Genomic DNA, 25598 nt, shown 5'->3' on the forward strand with positions numbered 1-25598 from the left:
ATAGGGATTTATACCTAGTTTAGTGAGCTTATCTATAATTCCAGAGTGGAGGATGGTGTCAAAAGCCTTGGTGAGATCTAGATAAGCTGTATGAACCACCTTACACTCAGCTATGGCTTTGGTGACTGCTTCAAAGAAGTCAGTCAGGTTTAGTAGACATGATCTTCCTTTTACAAACCCGAACTGGGTAGGGTCCAGAGTTTGGAGATTACCAATGTCTTTGTTTATGAGTTACATGATGATACATCCCATGGCCTTGCAGACCAGCCTCATCAGGCTAATGGGGAGGTAGTTTCTGGGATCCATCTTGGTTCCCCATTTGTGGAGTGGGATAACCATCAAAGTGCGCCATTCAGTGAGCAGAAAGCCTCAGGTGAGGGTATGATTGAACATGGTACTTAGGCAGGCTGCCAGTTCATTCTGTAGTTTGTGTAGAACGCAGCCTGGGATATTGTCAGGTCCCATGGATGCTGCGTTCTTGGCTTTGGAGAGTGTGTTTTTTACCTGTGCAGTCATGATTACAGGAACTTTGCATTCTTTGGTATAGAGATGGGCCCTCTAGGGGATGAGAGGGGGGTAAAGTTAGCACTGAACCTATCTGCCAGGATGTTGGCAATATCAGTTGGTTCTATATATTTAGTGCTATTGTGCTGTAGCTCAGAGCAGATCTGTGTGTTGCTATTAAGATTCTTGACATAGCTATAGAATGCATCGTGGGTGTCTTTAGAGTCAGTGGCAATTTTGTTTTCGTAACTAGCTTTGGAGGATTTTATGAGGCATCTCAGCTTCTTACTGAGGTTGACCAGAGAGTTCCTCCAGTCATGGGATTTTACTCTTTTTTGCAACAGTTTCTTTCTTCTGTTGTAGAGTTTGTTTATGGCAGAGGACCAGCAGATTGGCTTCCTATTTTTGGAGGATAGCATCTTGGTTCTATTAGGGATAGCATGATCCATGCACTCGTGTCAGTGCTTATAAAGTGCATTTGTGTTGGATTCAGCAGTCATACCTCTATTGTCCGTCTGTATGGGTGGCATGAAGTTTGCCACTTCTGTCTTAAGAAGTGTGAAGTTGGCTTTGGAGAAGTTTTTTTTTACGGTGGTTTCCCTAACTGGGGGTGGGTGCGGGATGTCGATGTCTAGGGTGATTAGCTTGTGGTCCGATCTGACTAATGAGAAATTGACCTCTGGTGTTGAACACCAGTTGCCCATGTTGGTAATGACCAGGTCTAGGATATTGCTGCCCCTGGTGGGGGTGTGAATAAGTTGATCCAAGGCATTGAAATGTATGAATTCCAGAAAACTTTGAGCAAAAGAGTTGGTACATGAGTAGTTTTCCCAGTTAATGGTGGGGGAGTTGAAATCACCCATTATTAGGGTGCTGGGTTGTACACTAATACTTTCCAGTGTATCAAGAAATGAGGAGTGGGAATCCTGGGGCATGGTGGGGGGTCTGTAGCAAGCTATAATTTGGACTGCAGTCTTGCCCAGAGTTAGTTGCACTTGGATAGTCTCGGATGCATTATGCTGTGCATCTAGCCTGGAGGTCTAGATATCCTTAATGAATATGGACACACCTCCACCTTTAGTACTTTGCTCTGGGTTGGTTGGCTGAAAAGTGTGGTATGAGTTATAGCCTGGTAACACACGGGTGCTCTCTGGAGCTTTGAACCAGGTCTCTATCACTGCACAGATGTCAATGTTCTCCATTTTATGGAGTGCCTCGAGTGAGTGCATTTTGAGATTTAGACTTCTAGCATTGTGTAGCATTACCCTCAGATTTTTCTTGCTTGTACCTGTTACGGTGGTGAATTTGTCATTTGAACCTTGCCTAAAAAAAGGCACTATAGGGGTGGCAAGAGCCTTAGCCAATATCAGGATTCCCAAGGGTGACAGGTGCAGGCCATCTCTGGCAAAGCATCGTGGTCTGTCGATCAGGTCATCTCAGGCAGAGAAATACTGGGTCCCTTTAGAATGACACCAGAAGCTTAGCCAATTGTTGATGTCAATCATTTTGTCCTTGTACTGTGGTATCATTCTGGGTGATGGCAGGATGCTACTCAGGGCTAGGGTCATACCTGCCTTGGCTACAAGATCGGCTCCTCCATGTCTCTTTTCATGTAGTCCAGGGACGTACATCTCAGGTCATTCACACCAACATGGACAATGACAGTGTCATATTTGTACTTGTTGTGGAGTGACCTGAGTCCGTGCGTTATGTGGTGGATGCTGGCACCTGACAGGCAGCTGACAGTAACTTTCTCCTTGTTTAGCCTGGTGAGTGGAACATCAGTGTGCTTGACCATAGAGTCACCTATGACTAGAGTGTTGGGTATGTTGTTATGCCTTATGGGCTGTGGTTGAGTGGCACACTGAGTTTGTGGGCTATGTGTCATTTGGGTTTTGTTGGGGGGTGGAGTTTGCTTGCGTTTCTGCCTTGGAGGTTGATGATGCTTGGACAGGGTTTTATTGAGAGCCTCCATGAATGTAGGTGTGTGTTTTGTGTTTCTATGTGTGTGTTTTGGTGGTGTAGGTTTTGAGGGACTATGTGATGAGTGTAATGTGGTGCAGGTGTTTACCTTCTCCTCTCGACTGTCTAGTCCAATCTTGGGTAAAGAGAGCTTTTCTTCCAGTTTGGCTATATAAGTGTATCTCTCACAAGTTGTAGTGTTGGGTGGTAGGAGGATAGGGTTGTCTGTGTACATGAGGCAATTGCTGCATTGCTCCAAGATGCCCAGAATCATCAGGTAGACAGGAGAAATCACTGGAAGCTGATCCTTAGACATGCCTGGATAGGTGCTTATTTATTAAGTACTAAAAACTGCTTTTCTCTAGACAAGTGAGGAAAGTTGAGACTGTAGTAATTTGCAACTTATTTAGTGCTTATGAGTTCTGAACAAGTACTGAGTTCAAAGAAACAGATTTGAGTGCTGAAACTAAAAAAAAACTGGCTAGTTCTACAAAACAAAATTAAGTTAGAAGGCTTCCCTCCAACACAGAAAGGCTTGGGGGTTCAGAAGCCTACAACAGTCTAGACCACTTACAGGAAAGGCAGGAAAGAAACGTAAACATTTTTTTCTTTCCCAGATGCTCTCTTTGTACACAGTAGGAGTGCCTGAAATCAGAATATGATCTCACTGCACTCAGTTGAGTGAGCAAATGAGATGGGCCCAGAAGGAGTATCCAAACAAAAATTTACAAGAGGGGTGGGCAGTTTCAAAGCCACCAAGATTAACACCAAAACAAAACCAGGAAGAGTGGTTGGAGAACTAACTGAAAAAAACAGAGTCAAAACTTCCAGTTCAGTTAATATTCAATGCAACACAAATAAATCAATTAAAATGCTGTATTATTTGAAAAAAGTGCAGATAAAAGGTACTTTAATTCTCTTATATGTCCAGTTGAATGCAGCTAGATCTTAGCTGGCCAAAGCTCATGTTTTAAGAAGAAAATATTCCAAAATGTACACCTTAAATAAGCAGTAACAGAATATCAATGAATGAGACTACCCCCAACTGCAATTACTGTCTATGCAGGATTTCTAACAGGAAGTACAATCTAGCAAGCACTAACTGAGAAAACAGAGGCAGAACTTCCAGTTCAGTTAATATTCAATGCAACACAAATAAATCAATTAAAAAGCTGTATTATTTGAAAAAAGTGCAGATAAAAGGTAGCTTAATTCTCTTATTACATTCAGTTGAATACAGCTAGTTCTTAGCCGGCGAAAGTTCAGGTTTTAAGCAGAAAATATTCCAAAATGTACCACTTAAATAGGCATTAACATGATATCAATGAATGAGACTACACCCAACTGCAATTACTGTCTATACATGAATTCTAGCAGGCAGTACAATCTAGCAAGCACTAACTGAAAAAACAGAGTCAAAACTTCCAGTTCAGTTAATATTCAATGCAACACAAATAAATCAATTAAAATGCTGTATTAGTTGGAAAAAGTACAGATAAAAGGTACTTCCATTCTTTTATACATCCAGTTCAATACAGCTAGAGCTTAGCTGGCCAAAGCTCAGGTTTTAAGCCTGTAATATGTGGAAGCCATCAACATCCCCAGGATACAGATACATAGACACATATATGCAGATACATATATATATATATATATATATATATATATATATATATATATATATATATATATACATATACATGTGACTACACATACACACAAAGAAATATGTACAGTAAAGTACATATGTAGGAGGTGCACACAATATGCAACAGCCACTATGCCTACAGTTAACACCTGAACAACTGGACACTCTATGGCAACACATACTAATGTCAATCATTGCATGCAACATATACTCATAGAAAGGTCATGTGAAAGACACCACACACAGGTTTGCAGAAATGGGAATCCTTTAGTTGTGTGCTATAACAGTTCTATATGCCATATCATATAGCTGCTCAAATACTGACAACCATATAAATGGAGTACTGCAACTGTGAAACAGTTACACTAATACAGTAGTCTGGAAAGGTTCACAGCTGTTGCTGTCCAGTCCAAGCCCTTCATAATGTACAATAGTGCAGACAGACAGGGCCACAGGGTACAACACAATTAACAGTATGTACTGCAGGTGTGTAGTTCAGCAGCCTCTATCTACACTCTGTACAAACTACATAGGAGGTAAAGATGTTTTGTGATCAAATGGGTTGTACCCGGTACATAACAAGGCATAATGCACAGAATAGTCTGTATGGCAGGAGGCAGTAGGCTTGCAGTACCCCAAGACATGTAAGTAATGTCAATATAGGTGGAGTATACGGTACTGTACATCCACATACCTTGTGGCAGCTCACCCCTGATACCCCCCATTTTGTAACAGCCTATGTCATTTATGGTGTTCCCCACCTAGACTCAATAATACGAGTTGATATACCACTGTTACATACACTGGCCTCTGCAGTGCATAAGGGCACACATGTATTGTGTAGGTGACGCCCACACATATATGGCCCCAGCCCCACTGTATGTGTGGGGGATACAACAGCTGTGGACTAATGGCAGCAATGGCAGTGTGATATACTCACAGCCCACTACAGAACAACCCCCAACAGCATGACATATGTGCAAAGTTTGGTATGTATATGGAAGACAGAGGCTGGAACACAGGCACATATGTGGAACACTGTTGCCATACACTAAGCAAGGTGCTGGTGTTACAGGATAATCTGCAACATACCCTTAGTCAGGGAATTGAGGTAGATATAGACATGGATGTAGCCATGTACTGATAGCACGCAACACACACACTGCCAGTGTAATATCTGACACAGGACCTGTGTGGTGGATGAACAATGCATGATAGGCATACCACTGTCAAGCAAGAGGTTAGGCCCACAGTAGTGAGCTATGCAGACAGACTGCATTCCAAGGTACATAAGAATGTACACACACACCCTGTAACACCAGTACTATGCAAAGGATTACACAACTCTACCCACAGTCTGTCTGTAGTTCCTGATCCTCCTACAAATATGTGTCTGTTCTAAGTGTGCAGGTTCTCCTGTAAGAGGTATTGCTACCTGCTGCTTGTATCACTGATGCCCACACACAGGACAAATGTCCATCACACAGGAAATGTAAAGGGACCATGCCCACATGCTGTAGGGAGTTATAGTGGGTGTTTGCCATGACAGTGGTAATTGAATGCAGTACACATGTGTAATTATATACATATATACATATATACATATATGTGTATATATATATATATATATATATATATATATATATATATATATATATTCACATATATATTTATGGCTATCTGGATAAGTATATGTACATATATTTCCACCATATGTCCTGGACATGGAGTGTAGCTGTACGCCAGCCCCTACAGTCCCCAAGTAGTAGTGCAAGTGGATGACAGCTATGTATAGCAGGGATATTACTAGACTGCTGCTACTGTCATTGGGACTGTCTTCACAGACATGGTGTGTGTGAATGCTGACTTCTGCTTATAACATGTGTGCCATTGGCTACTGACAGACATCCTAAGGAAATCATTGTAAGGTACCGCTGCCAGCATGTAATGCCCCTGTGGAGGGCAGCAGAGATATTGGCCACTATATGTGGAACTTCAGGCACACCCTATACCGTCCAAAGGTATACACATGATCCCTTAGTGCACCATATGTGTACCAGGCCTGACAATATGGATGCAGACAGCCATGTAGATGGGTATAACACATAATGACTGGTACACATTTGGCACCATAGGTGTTGGATTCACACACTCCTGTCTGGCCTGACACATAATGACTGCTAATACAAGAGTGCCATGGACACATACCACCCACTAAATATTGACATACATCTGCACAGCATCCCACTGCTCTGTCTGACATACATGACGTTTAAGGGAGGCCCAGCAGCAGTACATCTGGCAAGTATCTGCACATAACATCCCACTGTTTAAGTACACTAAGCTGCTAGGCATGTAACAATGCACTGTGCAGACTACAGGCAGACTGGCTCAACACTGGCCTACATCTCGTATGGGGTAATGCACATGTACCTGCATATATAGCAGGCTCGACAGCCATGTCACAGCACAGGGTAAGATACACCTGTGTGATGGTGCATAACCACAACCAATGGGAACACAGCCACATATGGTAAGCTAGCATAATATTACAATATATGGACTATCTGTTCTACACCATCCTTATATGTGCCTGTCACAGAATGACCCTACATATACTGGGCTGCTACACAGTTTGTCATGATGGCTGTCTGTGATATGGGACATGTGTGTGTATGGCCCTAAAAACATGTACAGCAAAATTATACTATACAGTGGGGCAGCATGTAACATCTGAGAGAAGTGGAGCTAGAACAATGACATCTACCACAGTCTGTACACAGGCTGAAGTACATATTAACAATACACACACTGCCAACATTCACCATCACTACACAGACCTCAGTACTGTACAATCATCTACAGAATGTCCAGCTTATTTCATGAAATATAACCACTACTATGCATGACATGTGTAGCAATCTGATATATCACTGGCTTGTTTTCAGATATGATGACAGTATTTATGGTGTATAGCACATATGCACCACTTCATGCACGCCATATGTACAAAGGTTGACAGAGGTGTGGCTGACAGCACATACACAGGGCCAGTATAGACATGTTGCTGTAATAACCCTATATATTTCCATTGTAACAGGGTTTGTTGCAACATATGTCCTATGAGGAATATGAAGTCAGTAACTGTCATGGCCTTCACCATCTACAGACTGCAATCCTCACACTATTTTCTGTATTCCACAGATTGATGCACTGTGGCTAACACATGAAACTATAGGCACAATACTGCCCAGTCTGCAGATGACCCTGCAGATGGGGAATCCTCATATACATGGAACTGACATGGGAGGTATTGCGACATGTACGACAGGCTTATCCAGACAAACACTGTTAAACCAACATTACTCCAAATGGTGAATAGCAGCACTTACAGTCTGTAGTCAGCACAGGCACATACCCCTCCTGTTGGTTGCCCTCTTTCCACAGTGTATGTTGTTAGAGGTAAATCTCCAATCCATCTGGGATGCTGTTCGCCAAACATCAAATCTAGTTCCTGCTCACAGTGATTGCAAAGGCCCAACACTGCCATGATGTTCCTAGGTATTGGAGTGTGTTTCCATGCAATTGGCTATGGGATTGTTACCACAGCTGTTCACATGCAATCAGCAAGGGGAGGGCTGCAATTCGTGCAGAGGCCATCAGCTAATCATGAGCATCATGTAACATATACATGCTGATGTCTAAGCAAGGCAGGTGTGGGTCTCCACATACACCAGAGAGGGAGTGGGGGAGGCAGACAGAGGTAGATACATGTCAGGTAGGGGTGGAGGGTAAAACTGAAGCATGTTTGTGTAACACACCTACCAGCACAGGGCATCAAACCCATGACAACTATGCAGTGATATCACAGTTCAATGCAGTTATTGGATGCACCACATGAGTTACTTGATGTGGAGCACTCAGATCATATATGTGAGAGTGAGTGACATCTGCAACAGGGATACGGTAGATATACGGTGGGTGTTGTATACATGCCTGTCTGGATGAACAGGTGCCAGCATCAACACAGGCATGCTCACACAGGGATGCACACGCATTGACACACTTTGCAGGGCCAGGAGTGCAGCTCATCAGTAGTGGGATTGCCACAACACATCAATGTGTAGGTGTCACATGCACCACATGGGCCATACGGAGGCCGTATGGGCAAAGAGTATGAGGAGATGTTAAACATCAGACAGCATGCTTCAGTATGCCCTGGGGGGTTGTAGTGAGTGTGGAGGTGGACATACGAACCAAACAACACACACACACACACACACACACACACACACACACATACACACAGGGTGCCAGTTCTGACATGCATGCCTGCATGTCTACACGGGTGTGTGGTGGTCAACTGTGCCAGCAGGCTGTACAAGGGTAGGCAATGGGTATACCATGGCATAAGGCCACATGAAAATGGTCTGCATTGTGGCTCAGGCTTGTAGTTACTGCATTTGCCTACACGGGTGGGTATTGCATCCCCCATCCAGTTAGCTGGGTGACTTTGTGTGTGGCCAATGCTGTACACCACATGCAATGTATGTGTTCTTAGTCCATGACATGGATGGTGTCTGGGATGTGCACACCTCCCACATGCATGTACAGTGACATTTGGAACTGTACCTGGGGTGTCTTGCCCCAACCTCTACTAAAATATCAATCTGGAACATTACCTGATGACTTTAGTGATCACAAACTAACCTATATTATAAGACAAAAAAATGCATCTAACAATACTCCTATCTATAGGACCCTACGCAATCTCAAACGTTTCAACCCTATTCAATTTAAAACTGAACTAAATGCCTGTAACTGGAACCCACTAAAGACACTTCCTCTTGAAGAAGCTGTCCTATACTTCAATACCACATTCCTAACAATTCTAGATAATCATACACCAAAACGCTCCATCCGAATTAAATCTAAACCTGCCCCTTGGCTATCTAAAGATACAAGACAAAAAATGTTACTTAGAAAAAATCTTGGACAAAATGGCGAACTAGCAAATCTCCAATAGACCAACAGACTTTTAGGCACCTAAGAAACATTACCAAGAAAGCTATCTTCTCTGATAAAATGAGTTATTATAGTAATCTCCAGCAAGCAAATCATAATAACCCTCAAAAATTTTGGTCAACCCTAAATAAACTTCTTCACCCTGGACAGACTACCACTCCATCCCCTTCCGGGTCTGAAAAGAATTCCGCCCTTGATACGGCCAATACTTTCAACTCATTCTTTATTGATACTATTAATTCCTTGGCCTCTCATCTCTCTAGTGACAACACTAACATCCCTGACCTTGCATCCTTCAAGCTACCAACCTTTAGGCTACAACCCATCTCCACTTCCTTTATACTGAAATGTATCCACAAACTCAAACCATGCTCCCCCTCAGCAGACCAACTTCCATCTGAATTCCTTCAAAAGCAGCCTCTGAAATAGCCTATCCTATATCCATTCTCATTAATAGAACTGTAAATGAAGAAACCATACCTGATATCTGGAAAATCTCTCACATCATACCCTTACATAAAGGAGGGAACTCCTATGATTATTCTAATTATAGACCCATAGCTCTCTTATCCCCACTTGCAAAGATCATGGAAAAATGTGTTCACCATCAGTTAATGAACCATTTAATAAAAAACAACATTCTTACTAACTGTCAACATGGCTTTAGGCCTTTTCATAGCACAACCACTGCTCTCCTCTCCTTCACAGACTTTATTAACAAGAATCGTAATAATAACATCCTGTCTTCAGCTCTCTTTATTGACCTGTCCAAAGCCCTTGACATGGTCAACCACTCTCTCCTCTTAAAAATTCTCGAATCTCTTTCCTTAGAAGCTAAGGCTGTCCACTGGTTTAGTTCCTATCTCACTAACAGGAAACAGGCCGTCCTCTGGGATAAGGAACTCTCATCTCTTCTCCCAATCTCACTTGGGGTCCCCAAGGCTCTATTCTTGGACCTCTTCTTTTCTCCCTCTTTATAAATGACCTACAAGTAGCTATTCCCCAGGCTACATGTATACAATATGCTGATGACTCCACACTAATTTGCTCTGCTAAATCCATTTCGAACTTCAAACTAATACTCAAGCTGTATTTTCCAAAGTGAAACTTGGTTCTTAGAACGTTGCCTACTCCTAAACGCAAAAACAAACTCTTACTCTTTAAGCCTACTACCAGATCCCCAACTTTAGATTTCACTATCTTATCTAACAATGGAACCATTATATCACCTGACCCTACTACCAAACTGCTAGGTGTCACAATTGACAACAATCTTACCTTTGACTGTCATATCAACAATACCATTAAATGTGTGAACAGGAAACTTGGCTCTCTATAGAATTAAGACTTTCTTAACCTCCCCAGCCAAAGCTACTCTTGCCCACTCTCATCTCATTTCCACTCTTCTCTATGCTTCACCCATCTATACTAACCTCAAGAAAAACAATCTTTCCAAACTGTCTACCACCTACAATAATATAGCTAGATTTGTTACTGGTAAGCCTTTCAGAACTCACCACTGTCTGAATCTGCAGCAACTGAACTGGCTTGAACTGACAAACATGCTACTTCTTTCCCAACTTACGTTTGTCCAAAGAGCTTTCTACCAAACTCATAACACACCTGTACTTTTTAACCTCTTAACCCCATATTCTAATCTGAACTCACTCCGCTCATCAAGCAAACTGCTAGTTACCCTAACCAAATCTAATAACCTAGCCGGTGACTCTCTTCTCAAATACCATGGGTAAACACTGGAATCAACTTCCTACCGAACTTACTTCCATTGCATCCACTATTCTGTTTAAACAAAACTCAGAACATACCTTAAAAGCCACTGGATGTGTCCCTGCTCTAATCCTGATTAAATGTTGATTCCCTAGTTAACCCTCTTTTCTCTCCCTATTCTGTTGTGCCTCCTCCTATCTCCCCTAAGCTTCCTTTTCCACCTTACGTACTTCTCCCACATATTTCTCCTCCTTATTGGCTATGACTCTTTTCCAGAAAACATGTATCTCTTATAACTCTACTCTCTCTCTCTATTGTTGTTTCTCTTTCCTTGGTCTTACACTTTCTCTACTTGCTGTTAAAATAAGCAATAATGTTTAATATGATATTATTTAGATTGTCTAGAAAGTTAAACTCCTTTTCTTTTTTGGTAACAATGAACATTTCTCTTTCCTTGGTCTTACATTTTTTTCTTGTTTTAAACTATGTAATAATATTTATTATGATGTCATTTAGATTGTCTAGAAATTTTTAAGTCCTATTCTTTTTTGGGTAACAATTTTCATTGTCTAAGTCCTACCAGTCTGTAATCTGTTATTTGTGCTCATGATATATCTCTTATCTCTATATGTGGAGCTTTTCTCCCCGGGCCTGTGCTGAAAATGGAAATATATCCAGTTAGACTAGCCCGGTTAACAAATGTAAAATAAAAATAAAAATAAATAAAATAAATGTTGTAAACACAGATTATCATCAGATATGTCAGTCTTACCCACCTGTGGCAGGAACTGGTAATGGGCAGCATGTTTACCCTTCACCTACATTGATAGCATGCCAACAGCATTCCCTGATGTCAGTGTCATCTGTCCATACAGGACATGTTGTCAGGCATGGTATGCCATTGTGAGTCACATGTGGAGGCACCACAGGTGGTGCAGGTGTCCATTGGGGAATATGGTGGAGGTGCACTGTCTGCATGTATGTGCATATTGGACAGATGGGCAGGGTGACATGCCTTCTGTAGCCCACTGCTATCACTGCATAGTTACTATCAGTGGCCAATATGCAGTGTACTAACCACATATTGGCTGTTGCCTAGGCATGTGTGTGTGTGTATGACACATGGGTTGAATGTGTGCTCTGGGTAATAGTGGGGTTGCTAATTTGGATTGGCTGGCCTTGATGTCACATGTATGGGTATGGCTTTGCACTCCAGCCTCCCAGCTAATTTACATCTGTTATCCTTGTATGGTTGACATTGTGATATATAGTAGGGCCACCACAAAAGTAATGGGCAAAACTCCCTCCACATTGGCCACAGGTTTCACACACTCATCTCTGCACAGGATATGAGTTACACACACACCTGACATGTCTGGGAGTTGAACCCCTACCCAACTAGTGTATTACACTACAGCACTACGCAGTTATAGTACGCATCACGGACTTTACTGGAGTACTTTGTCCCCAAAGGTGTATTTCACAGTGACTGACATCAGCAGGATTACCAAAGTAGGGCATTTCATCTGTACTACAAGTGACTAGCCTAAAATGCATTGCTCCTTACACAAAAAGTAAGACATGCACAAATCATGCACAACTATCATGTGTGGGTATAGAACCCCTGATCAATGCCTATATCACACTATATCATGGAACAGTTATAGGTCACACCACAGGGATTACAGGGTGCTTTATCCCCAAAGTAGTATTTCACAATGAATGACATTAGTAGGATTGGCAAAGTAGGGCATTTGAATTGTACTGCACGTGAGTAGCCTATGATGCATTGCTCCATACACAGACATTGAAACACACACAAAACATCCAGAACTGCCACGGGTGGTGATGGAACCCTACCACAGTTCTAAATCACAATACAGCAGTACACAGTTACAGGATGTGCTACAGAGATTACTGGGCTATGACTTTCCCAGAGGTGTATTTCTAGGTGAGTGACATCAGCAGCCTTGCCAACGCTGGGTATATGAATTCTAAGGAGTGTGTGTGACCTAAAAAGCATAGTTTGTCACTCAGTCATAAACAGACAAAGATTCATACACACACAATTGCCAAATCCTGGGTTAGAACACCTATCTAACTACTTTACCACACTACAGCCATATGCCATTACAGGATGCACTACAGAGATTACTGGGCTAAGATTTCCCCAGAGGTGTATTTCTATGTGATTGACATCAGCAGCCTTGCCAAAGTTGAGTATATGAATTGTACCCGGTCTGAGTGGCCTAAAAATCATTGCTCTCTACTCAGTCAGACACACATTCACACACATTCACACAGTTGCCAGGTCTGGAGTTAGAATACCTACCTAATTTATCACACTACAGCAATATGGAGTTACAAGATATGTTCTGGAGATTACTGGGCTATGCTTTCCCCAGAGGTGTATTTCTATGTGTGTGACATCAGCAGCCTTGCCAAGGTTGAGTATATGAATTGCACAGGGTGTGAGTGGCCTAAAAAGGCATTGCTCTCTACTCAGTGAGACACACAAACATCACACTCAGTTGCCAGGTCTGGGTTAGAACACCTGCCTAACTACTTTATCCCACTACAGCAGTATGCTGTTACAGGATGCACTATGGAGATTACTGGGTGATGATTTCCCCAGAGGTGTATTTCTAGGTGGGTGACATCAGCAGCCTTGTCAAGGCTGAGTATATGAATTGTATAGGGTGTGAGTGGCCTAAAAAGCATTGCTCTCTATTTAGTTGGACACACATTCATGCAGTTGCCAGTTCTTGGTTTAGAACACCTACCTAACTGCTTTTTTACACTACCGCAGTACGTTGTTACAGGACAAGCTATGGAGATATTGGGCTATGACTTCCCCAGAGATGTATTTCTAGGTGCGTGACAGCAGCCTTGCCAAAGTTGTGTATATGAACTGTACTGAGTGTGAGTAGCTTAAAAAGCATTTCTCTCTACACAGGCAGAGACTGAGACACGCACACAAACACACACTCACACAGTTGCCAAGGCTGGGGTTAGGACAACTACCTAACTAGTTTATCAGTACAGCAGTACACAGTTATGGGACGTGCCATGGGGATTACTGAGCTACAGCTCTTCCAAAGGTGTATGTCACATTGGATGACCTCAGCAGATTTGTCATGATACTGCTATGGGGAGGGCAGTGCGTGCATGGGCTGTAACCCATTTATGTAGGGATTGACATGCCACATGCGGGCACACATGGGGTCATATGCCACAGGTACGTGTATACAGGTACTAGGTGACAACTTCCTTGTACAGTCATGTTGCACAGCTGGTACGTGCAACACACCGTCATGTTGACAGATACTGGTGGCTAGTATCTGCAGTGAGTGACACCTGCACCTCATGTGTTTGAGGCCCTTTAGCTGTGTGCTGGGTGGGACAGGCCCAGATGGCTCCTTGTCACAGTCACCCTCTTCAACACATCTATGTCTGTCTACCTTTGGCGTATTATAGTGTGTTGTCCTTGCATATGTGTCTGTATTCCTATCCACTGTGTGTGCAAGGCAGGAGTGGTGCATACTGACATGTGTCTGCACTAAGAACTGCAACTGTTTGCAACCTTTGGGAAAAATCATGTACCCGTGAATTACCATATAGGTGGCAGTACACTAAACACCGAAAGTGCGATAAGAGACTTAGGGACACAGGTTGACAGTGGTCTCACCTTCGATAACCACATCACCACAACAGTCAGGAAATCCTTCTATGTGGCACACCTCATCACTAAGGGCTTTTCATCCAGAAAAAAGGAGGTCATTGTCCCACTGTACTCATCCCTCATTAGACCCATTATAGAATACAACGCCTCATTTTGTATGTATCTCTCAAGACATCTGCAACAACTGGAAAGACTGCAGAAATACCTCACTAAAAGAATCACAGGCCTAAAGCAGATGCCCTACACTGACCGCCTTAAAAAACTCCAGCTATACTCAATATCATCTACTCAGAGGCAATCTCTGCTTAACATACAAGGCCATGTCAAACCCAGAGCTGTTGGACATGCTACACTTAAAGAAATCCCAATATCTCAGAACCATACGCTCCAGGGATCTAAACCTTGTCGTCACAGTAAACAAAACATGCTGGAGGGATAGGTTCCTGACCCAGAGACACCCCAGACTCTGGAATAGATTGCCCATACATGTCAAGCAGAGTGCCTCTTTGGCCCTCTTCAAAAGGAACCTTGACGACTGGATGGGAGAAAGGAAATTCATCCCAGGGATTACGTCAGTCACCCTGCTAGACAGGGGTCCAGGGAAGTAAATAGTGTGGGAAGAAATAGCAAGGGAATTGTTATGGCTAGGCTTGTATAGGCAAACCAAAGACTAGAGCCAGCATGCTGTGACCTGAAAATTTTTTATTGATAAATAAACAACAAAAAACAGACCGGTTTCGGCTGGACAATATCACAGCCTTCCTCGGTGTGAAACAAGTACATCAATCATTGTTGTTTAAATATACCCATCTCAAAGCTTATTGGTTTTTCCTAAAATTGTTCATTGAGACCAGGTGGGAATAATCCCCCTAGTTTGACAATCCACTTATTTTCTTTAGCATTTAAAATGGAATGCCAACCTGTCTTATTGGATCGATTCCCTTTTATAATATCAATTACCATAAAAGAAATTTGGCAGTTTTATGTACCAATTGGTGTTTGAAAAGTGTATTATTAACCTTTTTGTTCTTAATATTACTGATGTGTTCTGATATTCTTAGTCTAAGTGGACAGGAAGTTTGTACAATGTAGAATGAGCCACAATTGCATGTAGCCAAATATACATGCCAATCACCACTGCAATTGGCAAAAAATTTTAGACCATAAACCTGAGCACAGTTTCTACTAGAAAATTTTTTGATTTACATACGTAATCACAATTGGTGCAATGGCCACAAGGAAAACAACCCATCAATGGTTCACCAGTCAATGCAGTCTGTAAAAATTGTGAGTGATTATTCACATTAGTACGTTTGTAATGACTGAAACAGGAACTAAGATTTCTACCTTTGCGAAAAGAGAATAAACATCTGTCTGGTATAATACTAGCCACCTCATAGTCACATTGTAGGATATTCCAGTGTCTATGCACACTTTGGATCAGAGTGTCCGAGTTTCTGGCATAGGAAGTTACAAACCTGATGGTTTGTGGTGCAGTGACTGTGTGATCCTTATAACTCAATAGTGCCTGTCTGTCAAGTGTATTGACAAAATTGCTGGCCTTCACCACATGCCCCATACTATAACCACAAGATCTAAACCTGCTGGTCAAATCCTTCCTCTGTTGCTGGAAAGAAGATTCATGAGAGCAAATGTGCTTTATTCTAATAAATTGTGATTTGGGAATGTTACGTGCAATATGTGGCGGGTGGAAACTGGAGGCATGGAGGATGGTATTGTACTGGGGATACTTCCTGAATACTTCCGTACCTAATGTATGGTCAGGTAATCTGTTTATTAATACATCCAAAAAAGTAATAGTATTCAGATCATAATGTATGGTGAATTGTAAACCCCATGTGTTGTTGTTCAAATAAGATATAAAATTGATTAGTTGATGTTCCTCGCCCTTCCACACCATCCAACAATCGTCCAAATAACGTCTCCAGATGTCAATATGTTCAAGAAAAACATTGTTTTGGCAGTCGTAAATTATATATTTTTCAACATAGGCTATAAATAAATCCGCATATATCGGGGCAAATGATGCCCCCATTGCTGTGCCTTTTGTTTGCCAATAACAAATATCTTGATAAAAGAAGACGTTGCTGGTTAGAACATGCTTTGCTAAACCAGCCAGAAATGAATTAAAATCTGGTAAATACAAACCCGCTACCTCGAGCCAATAAGCCAATGCATCCAAACCTGCTTGATAAGGAATGTTAGTATATAGAGCACTAACATCAAGCGTACACATGAACCAACCAGGTTCGAGTTGATTATCTGAAATTATTTGTAAAAAATTAGTGGTGTCTTGCAAACGTGATCGTACTACATATAACAAGGGCTTGTTTTCCTTGTGGCCATTGCACCAATTGTGATTACGTATATAAATCAAAACATTTTCTATTAGAAACTGTGCTCAGGTTTATGATCTAAATTTTTTTGCCAATTGCAGTAGTGATTGGCTTGTATATTTGGCCACATGCAATTGTGGCTAATTCTACATTGGACAAACTTCCTGTCCACTTAGACTAAGAATATCAGAACACATCAGTAATATTAAGAACAAAAAGGTTAATAATGCACTTTTCAAACACCAATTGGTACATAAAACTGCCAAATTTTCTTTTATGGTAATTGAAATTATAAAAGGGAATCGATCCAATAAGACAGGTTGGCATTCCATTTTAAATGCTAAAGAAAATAAGTGGATTGTCAAACTAGGGGGATTATTCCCACCTGGTCTCAATGAACAATTTTAGGAAGAACCAATAAGCTTTGAGATGGGTATATTTAAACAACAATGATTGATGTACTTGTTTCACACTGAGGAAGGCTGTGATATTGTCCAGCCGAAACCAGTCTGTTTTTTGTTGTTTATTTATCAATAAAAAGTTTTCAGGTCACAGTATGCTGGCTCTAGTCTTTGGTTTGCTGGTTATTTGGTTTGAGCCATGCATTTGCCTTCATGCAGGAGGTTTCTTTTAGATGTTAGGCTTGTATAGGCCCTAGGGCTGATAGCCTAGTACCAACCTCTGAACCTATGAACCTATGAACTACCAGATATGTCTGGTCCACTGGTGTTTGCTGACATGGCCTTCATGTGTTTAAGTGTGTGAGCATGCACAGTATGGCCTTCTATATTTCATGTGTGGATCAAGTCCAGGTAGTTTGTACTGCGGTGCTGACAGGTAGCATGCTGTGTCTGCAGGGTATACATCGGTCATTTGACATTGACTGTTGCTACATTTCTGCATAGCGGGGGGGGGGTGGACACCTGACTGTTTCTACATTTCTACACAGGGGTGGGGGGACACACTTGACTGTTACCATAAGTGTACATAGAATGGTGGGGCACACCTTACACTTTTACACAGTTGCTAGGACTGTACTGGTATGTCAGATACACCATTTCTGTCTGTAGTCTTACCTATCGTGCTGGCTAGAGGCATACCAGTGTTCTACAGATCTTAGCTTTCACTACCTACATATTAGTTTCTGACTTCCTAGCCTTCATAACTTACTTCCAACTGGCTGGTCTGCTGTAATCTGTTTGTGTAGGCCTGGGGTAGGGGTTACCCATGGGGCTCATTCAGAGGCCATAGTACAGCATTTGTTTGTGTTTGTCTACACCTATCCTGCTGGCTGTGATTCTTGTTGGGTATGTGCTCCCCCCAACTGGCACGTGTGTCACTTACCTTGTGGGTGTCCCTGTATTGAGGGTAGTGCTGCAGGGCTGCCTATGTCGGATGCACATAGTACACTCCCTATGCATGGTTGAGCACAGGTAGTGTCATGTTTGGTATCCCTTTTACTGTATGTGCGAGTCAGAGAGGTGTCATTCCCTGGGTCCCTACTGTGTCAGTGCATGTGCTATGCGTTGCCTCTTTGCCAAGGCCAGGGCATACTGGGCATGCTTCCTTCTACCTACTGGGACAGGCTCAGGTTTTTCCTCCTCTGAGTCACTCTGCACCTGTGCAGGCCTTGGCACTGGTGGGGGGCTGTGTGGCCCTGCCCCATGCTGTTCCTGCTGCAGCTCTTTCCGCGGGATCATATTGTGTAGCATGGCAAACACAAGGACAATTTGGGTACATGTAGTTGGTGCGTACTGCAAGGCTTCACCAGATGTGTCCACGCACCAGAACCATGACTTGAGCATCCCAAACACACGCTCTGTTATGATTCGTGTTTGTCCGTGTGCCTCATTATGGAGTTCTTGTTTGGGTGTGTGCACATTTCTGATGGGTGTCATCAGCCATGGCTCCAGTGCATATCCAGCATCCCCCACTAGCTGACTGTGTGGGATATCCCAAATGGCAAATTTCTGGTACAGCTGCATCAGATGCCAAATGTAAGAATCATGGTAGCTTCCAGGGCAGCCAGCACACACATTCATTATTATGTCCTGGGCATCACACATGACCTGGCAGTTGATGGAGGGGAAACCCTTGCGGTAGATGTAGACCCTACCACGCTCACCTGGTGATGCTTTAATGTGTATGTGCGTGCAGTCTGTTGCACCCACTACCTCAGGTTATTCTGCTATTTGGTGGAAGAGACGCATATTGCTGGCCAATGCCTCATGGGTGATGGGGAAATATACGTGCTCACCGACATGTGCTGACATGACATCCAGGAACTGGTGGAGTACCCTGGATGTTGATGCCTGTGAGATCCCCATCATATCTCCAGTTGTTCTTTGGAAGGTACCTGCAGCTAGTATTCTTAGGCCTACACATACCTTGGTATCCACTGGGATGGGTTCCCCTCTGTTGGTTCTGTGTGTCAGGCGTGGCAGGCACAGCTCAACAATTTGCTGTAGGAGGTTCCTGTCCACCCTATAGTGCTCCACTGTCTCCAGCTCATGTAGCCCTTGGCAGGTTACCCTGGGTCTGTACACTCTTCTCCGTCTCCTCACTGTGGGTTGCTCAGCAGCATTCACATCCTCACCACCCTCAGCCTCTTGCACATGCTGGTTTATGATAGCAAAAGCAGCCCCTAACATTTTTTCTCCTGCTTTAATTTTGTAAAATTTCCCCATCTGTATACACTGGTGGTGCAGAGTTTTGGGGAAAAATAAGTGGGAAAGTTGTTTGCATAGTTTATAGTGGTGTGCTGGGCTGGTCTACTGCCTGTGTAACTGGTTGATTCTGATACATTTCACCTGTCAGCTAAGCTAGTTCTCCTTGATTATCTTCCTACTACTGTTTTCCCTACCCATTGCCTCCCTGTTTAGGCCCGTGTGCACGCCACGCAAACAGAGTGCTCAAATGTGGACAGAGCTGCTTTTTCTTGGTTTAACTTCCTTTTTCTTCCTATAAAACCCAGTGCACAGTGCACACACCTGCTTACACTTTGTAAAGAGTGCTAGGCAGGTTTAGACACACCCCTAGCTTAGCACAGCTAGGAGCAATCCCGAACCACAGGTCTCCAATCCACTTACAGTATGCCTGACACTCCCCCATGATGTCACCTATATCCTAGTCGTGCACCCAGCTATTTATACTCTTACAGTCTTGGGACCTGCCTCACACCCTGGGAAAATCTGGGATTCACTAACCTTTCCCTCATTTGCATAGGATTGCCTGCTAATGCATAGTTACATGTCCCACACTGAGCATCCCCCTTAGCAACCATTACTCACTGGCCAGGTTGTCTTCTATCTGCCATTGACTTGCATGGCAGAATACTGATTTTTGTTAGAATGCTTATTTTAAGTTTATTTTATTATTTCCTCCCGATCCCATTTGCTCGTCGCTGCCCTATGCTTATACAGGCGAGATCAACAAAAAGAAAAATAAAAGTTGTTTATTTTTTTTTAAACAGCTTGCAATGCCAATTACCTTCTACTTGGACATTGGCATGCTTCCTCAATGATATGCAGCCTTTATTTGGAGCTGTCATAGCTCCGTTTTGTAGATTGCAGAACAATGTATTCGGTTACTAACCGAGTACATTTCGGCACACACTGCACTCGTCCTGCACGGACAGCTGCCAGCTTCCTGGATCGCATATTACCCTCATTTGCATAGTTTTCACCTGCAAATGGGGGTAATTTGCATAGTTTTCACCTGCAAATGGGGGTAATTTGCATACAGGAGCTCAGTCCGTGCAGGATTAGTCTAAGAGCTCACGGTCACGTCCTGGGAGAACGTTCCTGGATCGCACATCAGTAATATTGCCGAAAATAGCTCTTAAACTAACCCTGCATGCTATAAAGGGCTTTGTAAATCTGGGGGTTGGTTTTTGCTGTCATACTTTCCATACCCAAGCAGTGTATGTGTCTGTATATCTATGTATGTGTCAGTATGATATGTTCCCCTCACCATGTCTTAGCATCTAGTGGTTATTTTGTTAATACTCCTTGCTGTCCTTAAGGCCCAGGATTCTGTCTAGTCTAGGAGTAATAGCAAAATGTTAGAAACACTAGGTGGTGGTGGGGGTGGGCATGGATGGCTTGTATAAATATCACTGTTGAATTATTTAGTGATTAGGTACACAATTTTAAATATTATGTCAGCCCTCTATTCTTCATGTCTAAGGAAGCCAATACAGGGTTGGAAAAGACAGATGCCTGTTTTAGTAGAAAACTTTGAAGAAGTCTCTCCAAATAATAAAATTAATCTTCTTTCTGAAAGGTTATCTCTTGTAGCAAGTAAGTTAAAGGCATATCCCTGAGGCACTAAGAGCTGTTAAATCTGAAGGCCAGACTAGCATCAAAATGGAGCAGCTAAAGAAAACCATGAAATGAGTAGAATAAGTTGATCAGGCTGGAAGTGTGTGTATAAGAATAAAAGATAAACCCTGAAGATTTATAAAACATTTCCTGCTGGGTGATTGCCGGGGCACTTGGCTTCTGAGAAGGTATGCTTGACAGGAATGCTTATAACTGTTTTTGAAAAAAAAATTCTGAACAAAGTACTGTTGCTGCATCTCCCTTCTCAGTGAATCCTTCATATTCATATGGTCATAGGATCATAGGAAGTTACTGGGCTATTGACCCTGAGGCCCTTACAAGCCTAGCCAAGAATTTAGGCCATGTTCCAACATGTCAGCACCCTATGCCACTGTCCAGCAGGGACATAGGTGGAATTCCAGGGGTGTATTTTCTTTTCCCCATCCAGTTATCCAGGTAGCGCTTAAAAAGGTTTAATGAGGTACTCTGCTTTACGTTGAGAGGGAGTCTGTTCCACAAAAGTCGGAGTCTCTGGGACACAAATCTGTCCTGCCAACAAGTCCTATTGATGTCACAGACTAGGTTGAGGTCTCATGTGTGGGTTACTGGAATGAAGCTTGACTTATGAATATGCATCAGTCCCATCAGGGTGGGGTCTGAGATTGCTTTGTATGCCAGACAGAGGTCACCTCTGAGGAGTCTGTAAGAGACTGAGTAGAGAGACAGGGCTTTTAGCCTATCTGTGTAGAATAGATGCTTGAGGCCATGGATTCTCTGGGTGAGGAATCTCTGTGGTCTCTCCAGCTGCTGCATGTGCTTTGTGAGGTACATTCCGAAAGGGGCATTGTATTCAATAATCAGTCTTATAAGGGAAGAATACAGGGATGTTATGACCACCTTGTCCCTAGATGAGATACTCTTACTAATGAGGTGGACCATGTAGAAAGCTTTCCATACAACGGAGGTGATATGGTAGTCAAAAGTCAGTTTGCTATCAACCTGGGTTCCCAAGTCGCTCACAACTGATTGCATACTTAGTGCCTTATTATCAATGTGATAATATGTGGGGACATCATTCCCCCCAAAAGGGATGATGATGCATTTTTTTGCATTCTGTCTGAGGCCATGTTTTTGGCATCAATCATTTGTTTGGGTAAGCCCCTCTTGGTGGATATCCACATCACTAGAGGAATTGATGACAGCATCCAGATACAGTCATCTGCAAACTTGGTCAGCCATAGACCACTAGATTTGACCTGCACATCTGAGAAGTATATCCCAAATAGCAGAGGCCCCAAGACCAATACCTGGCATACACCATTTGTTACGGGTCTACTACTTGAGGTGGCTCAAGTATATAAGAGGAGGATCAGTTAACCAAGGTGTTGCAAGGGATCATGGGCATTCCTTACTGTGATGTCCTTAGTCAGAACCCAGTGAATCCTTCATATTCACTGAGTATATAGAAGTAAATCAGTTAACCAAGGTGTAGCAAGGGGTCATGGGCATTCCTTACTGTGATGTCCTCAGTCAGAACCCAGTGAATCCTTCATATTCACTGAGTATATAGAAGTGGATCAGTTAACCAAGGTCTTGCAAGGGGTGATGGGCTTTCCTTACTGTGATGTCTTCAGTCAGAATCTAAGAGTAGATAATGACCAAAATTAAGAAGCATGACAGTGTACCCCATGGGCTGATATCACTTATTGTTTACTTGCAGACATTTCTAGCGATCTCTGTCTCTTAAAAGTAGACTATGAGATGGCACAATTCAATGTACTCAGATGGGTTATAAAGCAAATCTTACATATCCAATGATTATTAATATTTTGAGCACAGGGATGAGGCAGATTCTCTTATTTATAAAATGCAAATATAGCTGAATAGTACTGCTGCTTAGTACTTGCGAATCAGATACAAGAAAGGAAAATGTAGTGGGACCAGGAACTGTCAAAAAGTCAACGCGTTACAAAAGTCAACGCTATTCCTACCAAAATATGTTCCTTTCAGAGGATGTCACCTTAACTTATACTGACGAGACTGAGAAGAAAAGCAACAGTCAAAAATGGAATGAAAAACTGGTCTCAGAAAAGTCACAAAAATCAAAAGATAAGAAACAACCATCAGTATCATTGGACAAAGGTTATATATGAGATGGAAAAATGGATAGCAGTATTATACTTTAGAAGGTCAGACAGACAGTCAGACTAACAAGACTTGGTCTGTTATCTCTCAGGTAACTCCGACTCTGCTGATACATACTGTTGGCCTGCTGCACTCTGAAAGAATGAAATGACTTAGAAGAAGGCATCAAGAGGAAAGAGCTGCCTGACTGATAGCATTTCTGGAAACTTTTGTATTTTGCTTTATTTATTTATTTGACTTTTGTTGTATTTTCTAAGAGCTTTAAATATGAAACATGCATACGTTAATGTAAATGACAGGCTTAAGATACACTGACTTTGTTATAATATACATTCACATATCAGGCACCATGGGGGATGTTTCCTAAGGGCAGGGGCTAGTTGGTGCCATGTGATTGGATTTATGATGCTTAAAGATCAAGTACAAATATTGAATTTTTTAGTGAGTTGTTTCAGCAGTAATTATGATCTCATCTTGTAAAGTGAATCCTCTGATTCTAAAATATGCAGTTTTTAGTTTAGTTTACTCACTGGTGCTATATTCATTTAGTTTAATAAACATGTGTTTTCACTTATGCTAAATATCTGTCCAAGTGAACTTAGTTTCCAAGTCATGTGCTGCATTTTGATGAAATGGGAGAACAGCTTATAGGGGCTAAGCACGTTTTCTGTACACTGCAGCAGATTTCAACAAATAAATGAACTCATATTGAATCACAACCAGCCAATCACTAAGGCAATCGGACAACAAATTAACAAATGACTAAATAAACTTATATTCAAGTAAAAAGTAGCAAAAGGGGAACAGAAGTGGATAACATCTCTAGTAAACTATAAAGTGCTTGGTATACAGTATAATAACACAGCTATAACACTGTAATAAATAGTTGTTTAGCACGGTATGATCACTTTTGGGGGGAAAAGCTAGAGGTATATGAATCAGTGCAATGATGGCTTCCATTAAAGTATGTTACTGTATGTTATACATTGCCTGGATTAGTGTTGTAATGAAAGCTTTTCATTGAACATAGTGAGCTTCTTGGCAAAGTAAAAGCTGCACATTTTTATGAGAGAATAGATACTGCAGGCAGTAACTGATTGGATTTACACTTACAGGTGGAGCAGGTTTTGGGAGTTGTGGGTGAAGCTAGGACCACTGTCATATGCAGTTTAGTGAAGTTAGTGCATGCCATCCAAAAACTCCTGTAGAAATTGCTTTCACTGTCCTGTTATTTACTAAATTTAATTCCTGGGTGTGTTAGTGGTTCCACAAGCCAGTAGCTCATCTTGGAAGGAGAGAATGCTGGAACAGCATTCTCATCTTGGAAGGGGAGAATACCGGAACAGCAGTCATGCCACCCTACAGGTGGAGCTCCTGAACCAGGTCCGTGCTGACAATACCAGGTCTGACATACAGGTGGAGATGCTGTGCCAGAGGACATGGGCCAAAGTCTGCATCCTCATTAAATCCTTTAGTAAATCTGGGTTATGCTCAGAATAAGTACTGAGATTCATTAATATACAGTGTTATATAATCTTAATACCTGTTCCTAGTACAGTGTGACTCCCTTCAATTCAAGACCTCAAAGCATTGAACTACAAACTGTTTTCTCATATGACGTAGCTGAAAAAGAGTCAGGAAATAATTGGACAGCTGCTCAGCCTAGAGTAAATGCAAACACAAGTTTATTAAACTAAATAAATTTAGCTCTACTAATGCTACTAAAGCAAAAAAAAATATGTATATATATATATATATATATATATATATATATATATATATATATATATATATACACACACACACACACACACACACACACACACACACACACACACACATACAAGAACTAGAGGGTGCACTTTGCATAATTATTCCAAAAAGTTACATAGACAAAAAAGAAATACAAATTATCTTTAAGCATAGATTGTTTCTTTTATGGATTTGCTTCTCTCAGGGGTTGCTTGGAAGCAGTCAAATATTTCCGATACTGAATCACATACACTTAATCAAAAAGGAACACACTGATTTTTATAGTTAGCTCACCATTTCATGTTTCAACAACTTAATTAAAAAAAAAAGTGGTACTGTATGAATGTAGGTACTTTTACCCTTTAAAACAGAATGACAGTGAGAAGGTGCATGTTTCTGATGTATGTTTGTGGGTTGAGGGACATAAATGTGAAATGATATCTGTAAGAAGATGTTTCCATAGATTGTGGACT

Source organism: Protopterus annectens, chromosome 1.part0, assembly GCF_019279795.1.
Source record: "Protopterus annectens isolate FY-2018-M chromosome 1.part0, PAN1.0, whole genome shotgun sequence".
In the NCBI taxonomy this organism is placed as follows: domain Eukaryota; kingdom Metazoa; phylum Chordata; order Ceratodontiformes; family Protopteridae; genus Protopterus; species Protopterus annectens.